At 46.7% G+C, this 11,139-nt stretch overlaps 1 long non-coding RNA gene across 1 annotated transcript; it reads right to left on the reverse strand.

Moving 5' to 3' along the window:
• Positions 1 to 2,455: 2,455 nt before the first annotated feature.
• Positions 2,456 to 8,833, reverse strand: LOC125424511. Its single transcript, XR_007243242.1, has 5 exons — positions 8,707 to 8,833; positions 8,416 to 8,546; positions 4,825 to 4,911; positions 4,605 to 4,738; positions 2,456 to 2,614 (listed from the first exon to the last, which is right to left on the reverse strand). It is a non-coding gene; the product is annotated as an uncharacterized LOC125424511 (long non-coding RNA).
• Between the last annotated feature and the right edge of the window lie 2,306 nt (positions 8,834 to 11,139).

Below are 11,139 nucleotides of genomic sequence, written 5' to 3' on the forward strand. Positions count from 1 at the left end.
AGATGATGATGAGGAATCCAGTTTTGAAGGATTTTAACTCTGGTGTTTTAGCTTGGTTGCTGATTGAGCTAAGGTTTTTGTACTTTTAAAGTTATTGTTGATACCCATATTGTTCTTGTTGACCCTCTTTTCCACTTACAGAGCCAGTTTACTGTTTTTTCTTTGAAATAAAATGTTCAAAACATTTAATCTACTGATGCCTCAATTGATGTAATTTTATTGGTATCTATTTTTATTTTTGAAATTTACCAGCAGCTGCTGCATTTCCCACCCTCGACTTATACATGAGTCAATAAGTTTTCCCAGCTTTTTGTGGTAAAATTAGGTGCCTCGACTTATATGCGGGTCGACTTATACACGAGTATACACGGTAACTAAGTTCTGCAGAGCCTGCCAGACAGAGCTGTCCTACCGGGCCTTTGGTTGAGGGCAGCAACAGCATTAAACTAGCTGGCTCCACTTCACCTTAACTTCCCTTTCCCTCTCCCTGTCCTCTTTTGTGCTTTCCTGCTCCTTATTTCCCTTGTTATTAAGATTGGTAATTTAATTTATATACTGCCCTCCCCCGAAAAGCTCAGGGCAGTGGGATACACCTCTGAAGATGCCAGCCACAGATGCAGGCGAGACGTTAGGAACAAGATCCACCAGACCACGGCCACACAGCCCGGAAAACCCACCACAACCAGTTGAATCCGGCCGTGGAAGCCTTCGACAAGCTAAGATAAAGTTTATTTGACACCATGTATTTATAGAGATGATTTCATTGATGGTATTTGTTGTTTTGATTGTTGGGTTTACTGTTGGAAGCTGCCTGAGCCCTGTGGGGAAGGAAGGGTGAGAATCAAATAAAGAATAAAATAAATCCCAAAGGACCAAGGGAGTTGTCGAAGGCTTTCACGGCCGGAATCACTGGGGTGCTGTGTGGTTTCCAGGCTGTATGGCCATGTTCTAGCAGCATTCCTGACGTTTCGCCTGCATCTGTGGCTGGCATCCTCTGAAGATGCCAGCCACAGATGCAGGCGAAACGTCAGGAGAGAATGCTGCTAGAACATAGCCATACAGCCTGGAAACCACACAGCACCCCGACCAAGCTTTTGCCCTGAAACTCCTATTGGTCTCTAAGGTGCTCCTGGATTTAAATCCAGCTGTTCTACTGCAGACCAGCACAGCTGTCTGAGGAAGGGAGTTTTGACTCTTGAAGGCTCATGCCCCAAAATCATGCTGGTCACTAACATTTTACTGGACTTGAATCCAGTTGTTTAGAGTAGACCAACACAACGAAAGACCAGCAAGCATCTCAGCTCTGTCGGCATTTAGATCCAATCTCTCTTCCCCGGACAAATGGGGCAGGATCGAAAGAAAGGCCCGTACCGGCCGTACCCTACACTGTTTCGGGAGCCTCTTCCAGTGCCAAGTAGTTTGGCAAGAAGTGATGGGTGTGCCCATATCATGTTTCAGAAACATGTTACCCCCCCCCCCACCCTCGCCTGGGGCTGGAAGGACAAGTTGCACAGTTCTTTGGATCCTTGCCACGAGAAACGTAATGCTAAAAATATGTGACAACCCTATCAACACGTTCCCCTCTCCCCTTCCAAATGCAAGCTCTGGTACTAGATTATATCGCTTGCTCCAAGCAGTCTGATTTTGCACAGAAGACAATGTCCTCACCGTCTATTCCGTAGGTGTCAAACTCGCGCCCTCCAGATGTTATGGACTACAGTCCCCATCATCCCCTGCCAGATGGGAACTGTAGTCCATAACATCTGGAGGGCAATGAAGAAGAGAAGAAGAAGAGTTTGGATTTATATCCCCCCTTTCTCTCCTGTAGGAGACCTCAAGGGCAATTACATAACTTCGCCTTGTCCTTACTCCCCTCACAACAAACACCCTGTGAGGTAGGTGGGAGCTGAGAGAGTTCGAGAAGCTGTGAAACTAGCCCAAGGTCACCCAGCTACGTCTGTGTGGGAGATGCACAGGCTAATCTGAATTCTGGCAAGATAAGCCTCCACAGCTCAGGCGGCAGAGCTGGGAATCAAACCCAGTTCCTCCAGATTTGATACACGAGCTCTTAACCTCCTACGCCACTGCTGCTTTTGTGAATTCTATTCAACTGTGGGGAAATGTCAGCAAATGCTGGGCTTACTTTAATGCCCGTGGGCAGGAGACGAGGCCAAGAAATAGAAAACAAAGGAAGTGGTCAATCCTCTGCAGTTCTTCCAGCAGCTGTACGTCATCCGGCAGCAAAAAAAAATCGTGCATGGAAAACATGGCTAATTTCTTACTTCTGTTTTTTAAAAAAAATCCCCAAAGCTCTTGCTACGAATTAAGATTTGCCATTCTGAGTCAGCGTCCCCATGGCCCATCTCGATATTGATTTGCTGCAAATTCGATATCTGTTTATTTCCACATGTGCACCACCCCCACCCCCCAAACAAGAGTGCTCATCTTACCTTAACCTTATAGTAGCTTTCACACGCTGAGTCTGCTGTGTGGTTCATGAATACCTTTCCTCCCTGGCGCCCGAAAGAGTCCCAGATGCTCGGGCCTTTCCCGCCTCTTTGTCCCTGCTGCTAATCTTCCGCTTGGCATGAACTGCCCACGCCCCAAAGGAACCCTGAAGACATTGACCAGAGAGGACAGTGGAAAGCGGCTGGAACAAAAGACACCCATCCACGCACACACACACAAAAAACCTTTTGTGAAACTGTAAGGTGCATCCCATGCCCAGTTTCAGGGCTTTCCCTTTCCAGAGTTATTCCTGGGTGTTAGCCCTGTTAGCTGGAGCCAGGCAAAACAACAAACCATTATCCTATGCCATGGGTATCGAGTCGTCCTTCCTTTGGGATCTGCTATTTTGTCTTTTCAGAATAATATCTGCTGAGATCTTTCATGCCCTTATATAAAGCCGTGGTGCGACCGCAGTTGGAGTCCTGTGTCCAGTTCTGGTCACTGCATCTCAAAAAGGATATTGAGGAATAGAAAAAATGCAGAGAAGGGCAACGAGGATGATTGAAGGTTTGGAGCACCTTCCCTATGAGGAGAGGCTGCAGCGTTTGGGACTCTTTAGTTTGGAGAGGAGACGGCTGAGGGGGGATAGGATTGAAGTCTTATAAAATTATGCATGGGGTAGAAAATGTTGACAGAGAGAAATTTTTCTCTTCCTCACAATACTAGAACCAGGGGGCATCCATTGAAAATGCTGGGGGGAAGAATTAGACCTAATAAATGGGAAACACTTTTCAAGACAGATTGGTGGCTTAATAGTGTTAAAGATAGGGAGGATATCCCGATAGCTTTAAAGGGGCTTGGACAGATTTATGGAGAAGTCGATCTATGGCTACCAACGCAATCCTCTTGATCTGAGATTAAAAGCCTTTAGCAGACCAGGTGCTCGGGAGCAGCAGCAGCAGCAGAAGGCCATTGCTTTCCCATCCTGCATGTGAGCTCCCAAAGGCACCTGGTGGGCCACTGCGAGTAGCAGAGAGCTGGACTAGATGGACTCTGGTCTGATCCAGATGGCTTGTTCTTATGTTCTTACCAGCAGCCAAGGATTTGTTTTCAGTGCCAGTGTGGCCGCCTCATGTGTGATCTTAGGAAGACTTGCACATTTACCAGTTCTCTTGTCTCATATTATGGGGAAGGGGAGAGAGAAAAGTGAGGAGTCTTTGTGGGGAAGGTAAGGAGCAGTGGAGTGCGGTCCAGTGTGGAACATGGCAGTGTTGCATAGTAGGTAGAGCATTGGACCATTTATACATGTGTGGTTTATTTGGGTTGGATTCTGTGTTACTCACACTTCCCCCCTCTTCAAAACTGTCTACACTCTTAGATTAGAGAATCCCCGTGGTTTCCAAAACACGGTAAAGTGTGACACCCCCACCCCCGCCGCCCAAAGGGAAAGTTAAGGGAATCAGTATGCATTTCACTTACTCCCGGTTTTCTCACTCCTCCCCGCCTTCCTCCTCCCACCTAACAGCAGGGTGCCCTTGGGCCAGCCCCACTCTCTCGGCCTTGCCAACCTCACAGGGTTGTTGTGAGGATAGCATGGAAGAAAAGAGAATGATGTAAACTGCTTTGGGCGCCCTTTGGGGAGAAAGGTGAAGTGTAGATGAAGTAAATAAGAACATAAGAAAGAGCCTGCTGGATCAGACCAGAGTCCATCTAGTCCAGAACTCTGCTACTCGCAGTGGCCCACCAGGTGCCTTTGGGAGCTCACATGCAGGAGGTGAAAGCAATGCCCTTCTGCTGCTGCTGCTGCTCCCGAGCACCTGGTCTGCTAAGGCATTTGCAATCTCAGATCAAGGAGGATCAAGATTGGGAGCCAAAGATCGACTTCTCCTCCATAAATCTGTCCAAGCCCTTTTTAAAGCTATCCAGGTTAGTGGCCATCACCACCTCCTGTGGCAGCATATGCCAAACACCAATCACACAGGTAATTAGAATGACAGCGGTCGCAGAACTCCTGCTTTCAGGGGATGGAGTTTGGGCCCACTTGGCCAAAATTTCAATTTACAGAGACCTGAGGTAAATGTGGGTCTGGGGGAACTCTGGCCCGGCAACCCACCGACTCCACCACCTCCCCAAACCAGCTGTGAATGGAATAAGACCTTTCGGGAAAGTGCTGTAATAGAAGGCGTCTCCTGCGGAGGTCACCACCAGGGCCAGTCCAAGGAGGCACCAAGCGCTCAGGACGCCCGTCTGCACCACCATTGCCAAGTGCAGACGGTCACAAGGCCTCCACCTGATGGAACAAAATGCTGCGGTTGAGTTTTCAGACAAGCGGCACCCGTCCAAACCAATTAACTTCAAGGCCTCCCCTCCGGCTACCTGTTATGAATTAAAAAGCACAACGAAACTTCTGCCGGAATCTCATCCTGTCCAGACGTCCATCTCTGCTAGTGGCCAGGAGGACACCTGAGGAAAATGTGCAGCACCTGGTTATCAGAGATAGACCATCTCTGAGCATGGAGGTTCAGCAGAGAAACCCCAGCAGAGAAACACCCCTCATTAACTTGTCCCATCTTTCTCTGTTTTGTTTCACTTTTAACTAGCCACTGGTGCCTTTCAGATGCATAATTAATATGAAAGAGCCGGTGAAGATACACGGTCAGTCAGTGGTGGGATCCAAAAATTTTAGTAACAGGTTCCCATGGTGGTGGACTCAAACTGCATGTGAGCACCAATGGGGGCTGGGCGGGCACCATGGGGGCGCGGCCGGGCATTCGGCCGAGCATTCCTGGGCAGGCTGTGCGCTACCTATTGCTGCTACCGTCCTTGGGCAGGAAACAAATGCACACAGGCGCAGGCTGCCACGCCCACTGGTGCACCTCCTGCTAGACTGCTTCAAGTTCTGCGCTTACTGCTGAGAGGAGGGCTTAACTATACCAAAAATCACGCTGCACCGCCAATGAGTAACCCCTCTCGCATCAATAATACAAATAATTAGTAACCTACTCTCGGGAACCTGGGAGAACCTGCTGGATCCCACCTCTGCGGTCAGTGCCATGCTACGAAAAGCGACACCCTTCGTAATCCATTGAAGTTAATGGGTTGAGAAAGGGGCCACTCTGTTTAGAACTGCCCCGGCAATTCACCCACTTATCTGCTTTTAACCTCAGCTGTGTTTGTGTGTAAAGTTGCGGCAAACTTGCGGTGATGCCGTCAGGTTTTCTAGGCAAGAAGCATTCAGAGGGAGTTTGCCACTGCCTGCCTCTGACAGTCATTGTTTAATGCTCACAGCCAAAGGCTACTACTAGCCCAATCTTGTTCACTGGGTAAAATTTGGATTTTAAAACCCCCTGACGTTTTCAGTAAAGCCAAACAAAGCCCATAATCATCAGCTTTATTCAGCTTTTGTATGGAAATGTTTCAGGTTTCTAGAACCCAAATATTACCAAATAAAAAAGTTTGTGCTCCCCCCCTCAAGTCCTGGTGGATCTGGGAAATGGCATTGGGGGTGGGTGGGGGAGCTTCAACTGACCATTGTAGTCCAGTCTCTGCTCTGCCCACCGTTATTTCCCGGGTCCATGCAGGCCTGGGAAATTGCACAGCTTCAACTCAATGCTGGACTGGATCGCTCTCCCTGCTGTGGTGTCCTAAGTCTACCTAGAGCTGGGAAATGATGATGGGGAGAGCAGAGCATTCAGTGGAAGCTCTTGCCACCCCCCACCCCGCCGTAAAAGCCAGCTCATGTTTGGCTTTTGGGGCATCAGGGCTATTCAGCTGTTTGTTTGTTTTTCACTGATAAATTTAAAAAAACCCAGAAAAAGCTGATATTTTGCTTTTTTTTAAAAAAAGGTGATTCAGTGTTATCCCCCCCCCCAAGCCACTACAGTATAAAAGCAAAATGCTAATGTATACACACATATATACATAGAAAGGGGGAAAGGCATGTAACTCAAAACAAGCATATACATATATACATATACACATACATACATACATACATACATATACACACACACACACACACACACACACACACACATACATACATACATACATATACACACACACACACACACACACACACACACCCACACACACACACACACACACACACACACACACACACACACACACACACACACACACACACACACACACACACACACACACACACACACACACACACACACACACACACACACACACACACCCCAGGGTCAGCAACTTGTGGCTCTCCAGATATTCACGGACTACAATTCCCATCAGCCCCTGCCAGCACGGCCAATTGGCCATGCTGGCAGGGGCTGATGGGAATTGTAGTCCTTGAGCGCTGCAGGTATATAGCCTGTCCGGGGCGGCCGGAAGCCCCCTCCCGGCACTTAGCCGAACAGGAGGCGGGGCGCTGGGCCGACGGCCGAGACGCAGCTGGGGACAGGAGGCGGGAAACGGAGCGCCCCAGAAGCCTTTGCGAGGCTCTCTAAGGAGGGGCGAGGAGGGCGCGCGCGCGTGCGCGGGTCCTGGGAGAGGGAAGAAGCTGGGGGCCATGGAGGGTGGACGGGGCGGGAAGGGAAGGGAAGGGAGGTGGTGGAAATGGAGTAGGCAGAGCACAGAGGGGCAGAGAAAGCCGTTGGAAGGAAGAAGGCAGCGGGGAGCGAAGTTAAAACTCAAAGCAGCATAGCAAACAATGCACAGATCACGTGGCCTTCTAAAACTGGCAACAGAAAGTTAAATGGATAAAGAAGAAAAAGAATAGCTGCTTCCCTGGCAAGTCTACCCCTTATCTGGCCGAGCCGAGAGTGATCCTTTGTGTGTAAATGTAAGGGTCAGTATCAGATAGAAGTGGTCCTATTTTTCTCTGAGCCTGTATATCCATTGTGGTCAGCAGTGGAGCAGCAGTGGCGTAGAGCTCGTGTATCAAATCTGGAGGAACCGGGTTTGATTCCCCGCTCTGCCGCCTGAGCTGGGGAGGCTTCTCTGGGGAATTCAGATTAGCCTGGGCACTCCCACACACGCCAGCTGGGTGACCTTGGGCTAGTCACAGCTTCTCGGAGCTCTCTCAGCCCCACCTACCTCACAGGGTGTTTGTTGTGAGGGGGGAAGGGCAAGGAGATTGTCAGCCCCTTTGAGTCTCCTGCAGGAGAGAAAGGGGGGGGTATAAATCCAAACTCTTCTTCTTCTTTTAATACTTTATGCAAGAATTTAGACCGAGGTTCTGCAACAGCCCAATTCATGGTGGATTAAGTCCACAAGACCTTCAAGGAAAGCTGTAGGTCTGAAAATAAAGGGCTGTGGTAATATGGGTCAAGTATAGGCCTTTCGGTTAAGATCGAGTGTGGTCAGCTAATACTTTATCCAACCATTTAGACCTAGGTCCTGTAACAGCCCAAGACATGGTGGATTAAATCCGTAATCAAGGAAAGCTGTAGGTCTGAAAATAAAGGGCTGTGGTAATATGGGTCAAGTATAGGCCTTTCGGTTAAGATCGAGTGTGGGTGAGCTGAGAAAGTTGGGAGAGTTCTGCATCTGGCCCAAGGTCACCCAGCAGGCTTCATGTGGAGGAGTAGGGAATTGAACCCAGTTCTCCAGTTTAGAGTCCACTGCTTCTAACTACCACGCCAAGAGAAATTAAACAAGCTTGCTGCTGACAAGTAAAACTTGCCTTGCTTACTTTCTGGATGTGAAGAAGCCACCCCTGTCGTTAGAAACAGAAAATCCATGAAAACAGCAACATCAATAACAGTATGGCCTCGTATTATGCGTGATATTAGGCTTTATGCCATTGCAAACAGCCCTTTGGGGGTAGAGCGGGGTATAAATAAGAATGAATGAATGAATGAATAATATGGGATCGAAGAAGCCTCCCATGCCCTGTCCTGATTTTTCAGGCATAACTTCAAATCTAGAAACAGTGAATTGCTGCTGTTTTCCCTGCTAGTTAGAAAACCCCCTTCCCTGCCATCTCTTTCTTACCTGCTCCCGCTTCCTCCTGTGGTCTTGTGGAGGATGGAGACCACCCGGATTGCTGGAGCTGTACAGGAGCTATTGGAACAAACTGGCCTTCGCAGAATCTATGGGCAGGCTCCCGCGTCGGGTGGAAATTTCTAGCCACAAAAACAAACAAACAAACAATTCCATCCACTGAAACAGAAAGGAGCCAACAATACAGAACAATCACTCTGCTTTGGCTATTGACACAGCAAAGGGTTTTGCTTAGCTGCACAAATCCTTTTCCCACCCCCTGCAAAGGAGGCTTCCGCTCACTTAGTAAGCAAAGTTCCATAGTTGGGGCCCTCCCAGGGGCATCCCCTGTGACGGATTAGGCTCTTATGGGGTAAATTTGCAAAGGTGCAGTTAGCCAGAGCAAAACCACTGTAATGCTGTAGCTGGCAGCCACAGATAAGCAGGAAGATGTCAGGACTACAACTCCCAGCATGCACCGGTTCCCGTCTTTTTCCAAAAAGTGCGGGAAAGCAAACTGAAAAGCTACATCCCACCGGAGCTTCAAGGCCAATGAGAGGCCAGAGACTGGCCAGGGGGAGAAAGCTGATTGGTTGTTGTCCCACTCCTCAAATTGTTTCTTTTTAATCTCCAATCGAATAGTTCTAAAGAAATAAAACATTTTTGGCACAATACACATTGTGGAGAAATGGCTTCCCTCCTCCCTTTTCTTTTCCCCCTCCCTCTCCAACCAGGTACCCTAGGACTCAGATTGGAGGGCAGAAAATGCAGTGTGCCTGGCAACACCGGTAGAGGGCGCTGAAAGGGGTGGTTTTATAAAAAGCAGGCAGAAACCTGGGAGAGGGATCTTTGGCTCTCTGGCTGTCTGCTATTATTGGTTCTTAAGAGAGAAGGGCTCTGGAGGCAGCGGCCATGTTTCCAGGCCATGTGCTCAACCTAGAGATGTGAGCTCTCCATGAGTGGTAACTGGTTAAGCTGAGGATCTACTCTGCTTTTGAATATCTAGTAGGCAGGGTATATGTTAGAGAAAGCGAAAGGGGATTTGCAGTTTGTCTCCTTTATATTTGTTTTTCCTTGCGTTATCTGTTGCATTGCCAAAGAGTTCTTATGATTTGTTTTCTGTTAATAAATACTTATTTTTAAAACCTTACAAAAGTTCTCTGTACCATGTATGCCCCACTATGCGGTACACGCTATGTGTATGAATAAGAAAATGAGACAGAGGCCTTGTAACCGGGAGAGGAAGCTGGGAAATCCTGGTCTTTCCCAGTGGGTAGTCCTCAAAGGACCAGGTGGTGGCAGCATACACTGGTAGAAAGATAGCCCTCCCCAAGAGAAAGTGGATAACCTCTGGTAGAGTGCAGAGGTCGAAAGAGGGCCTGCCAGCTATAAGCAAGCCCGTTTCGCCACACACATTTTCAGTGCTTTAATTCTCCTCGTTATGGATAAGTACTTCTTCCAATCTTTTAATGTTTTAATTTTTTCCACCCCTCTTCATTATTATATTTAAACATCTTCTCCGTTCTATGTGCTATAGTAACTCCCAAATATTTAATCTTCTTTTTTACTAATTCTTTGTCTAACAGTTTCTTTTCAATATTCACACCCAAGATTTCTGTTTTTTTTTCCATATTAACTTTCAACCCTGAGTACTTGTGAAAATCCTTCGAAATTATTTTTAACTGTTTCATAGTATCAACAGGGTTGACTGCTATTATTAATATATCATCTGCAAATAGATTTAACCTTATCTTTTCCTGGTTCACTCTATAACGCCTTATTCTACCATTCTGCCTAATTCTTTCTGCCAAAAATTCCATTGGCATCACAAACAAAGGCGGTGATAATGGACATCTTTGTTTTACTCCCCTTCTGATATTCACCACTCTCGGCCACCCTCCATTTAGTCTAATCCTTGCTTTCCCTCCTTTATATAACTCTCTTAATGCCCCTATAAATCCATTCCCAAACCCTTAATTTGTCAATGTTTGAAAGAGAAATTCGTGGCCCACTGTATCGAAAGTTTTATACACATCTAATTTTATTATTGCATATTTTTTATTTTTCCCATGCAACTTTTCAAGCAGCATAGCAGCTCCAAGTGGTGGACGTTGCCTCCCCCTCACTGGCGAATGCAAGAGGGACCTGTCGAGGGGCTGTGAAAATTTCAAAGGCAAGGAGTCCCAGTACAAAGAACAATACAACAATGTGTGTAACGTATAGATATGTAAAAACCAAGAATCGCGTCACACACTAAGGCGGAAACTAAATAAATGCAAAACCAATAAATCTCTGAAGTTACTACTATAATTCATAAAGTGTTGTATAACATACAAATAGACCAAAGTCATGATTCAAATTCATCAAAATAATTATCTTAAGTCTCTGTAAGTATCTAGAGTCTCTCATTCAAATTCTTATAACAATTCATATAGTGTGATATTATATGCAAAAGGCCAAAATAATGGTTCAAAGAGCGTCAAAATAAATATCTCCAGTCTTTATAAATTCTTTAGAGTCTCTCTCAAATCCTTTAGAGTCTCTCTCTCAAACGCCTCACGCGTTTCAAAAAGCGTTTTCGTAGATATCTTCCTCAGGAGAAGAAATTCATAAATTCTCTTTTTCACATTTCTTAATTGCCATATGGATTTTCTACAAATAATAATAATAATAATAATCATAGTTTTTTGTTATACACACTTACTTTTAAACATTAACTTATTAGTGTTTTTAAAC

Source organism: Sphaerodactylus townsendi, linkage group LG17, assembly GCF_021028975.2.
Source record: "Sphaerodactylus townsendi isolate TG3544 linkage group LG17, MPM_Stown_v2.3, whole genome shotgun sequence".
NCBI lineage: Eukaryota > Metazoa > Chordata > Lepidosauria > Squamata > Sphaerodactylidae > Sphaerodactylus > Sphaerodactylus townsendi.